The sequence below is a fragment of the Choristoneura fumiferana genome, chromosome 22 (genome assembly GCF_025370935.1).
Source record: "Choristoneura fumiferana chromosome 22, NRCan_CFum_1, whole genome shotgun sequence".
NCBI lineage: Eukaryota > Metazoa > Arthropoda > Insecta > Lepidoptera > Tortricidae > Choristoneura > Choristoneura fumiferana.
Window position 1 is genome coordinate 43,994 of NC_133493.1, and position 779 is coordinate 44,772.

Here is a 779-nt window from a genome sequence, read left to right on the forward strand (position 1 = left end):
GCCTCATAACTAATTTGTATGAATGAGGGGTTTTCGACAGGCAAATATTGCTAGTGGAGCTAGTCGTGAGGTCCGTTTGACCATAGTAAGAGGAGAAGTAGGTTCTCTACAAACAAAAGTACATCGCGCGGCTTAAGAGAAGTCTCTTCGGTCTATTCTCCATACAAACGTAGTCCCGGTCTCATTTGAAAACTAGGCAACAGAATTAGATGAAACTTTGTAAGTATGGACTAGACGTAATTATCTATGCCTGTGGTTTTCAGGTTTTCATATAAATGTGTAATATCAGAATTACAGGAGCTCAAAAGTCGACAAAAATGATGTCAACTTTGCACGAGAATTACAGACTAATAAAGCATTTTACAAAAATCGAAAATGCCACAGGCATATAAAATATAATGAAAATCTTGATTGTAAAATATCATTGATTTCTGTGCTATACTTTTGTATAATATGAGGACAACGAAACCCAAATTCAACCGCCCAGATCTTGAAAAGCCTACAGCTATCTCGATATAAATTACGGACGTCGTTGCGAAAAGCATGGGGGACGGCTGCGAGCGCTTATGTCACGAGCGATAAAGACAGCAATATTCCAACGAATAGGTGCTTAACCGGCCGCGCGCCGGCAGGGAAACTTCTCTAAATGTGTTCGCGCCGGTTCGCCGGTACGCACGCACCCGCCGCACGCACACACTCATAATTTAAGAAGGATTAAGTTTTCTGTAGTCAAGGCTGCGCTGCCGTTGGTGCCGTATACGTCTCCACTCTTACGTTGT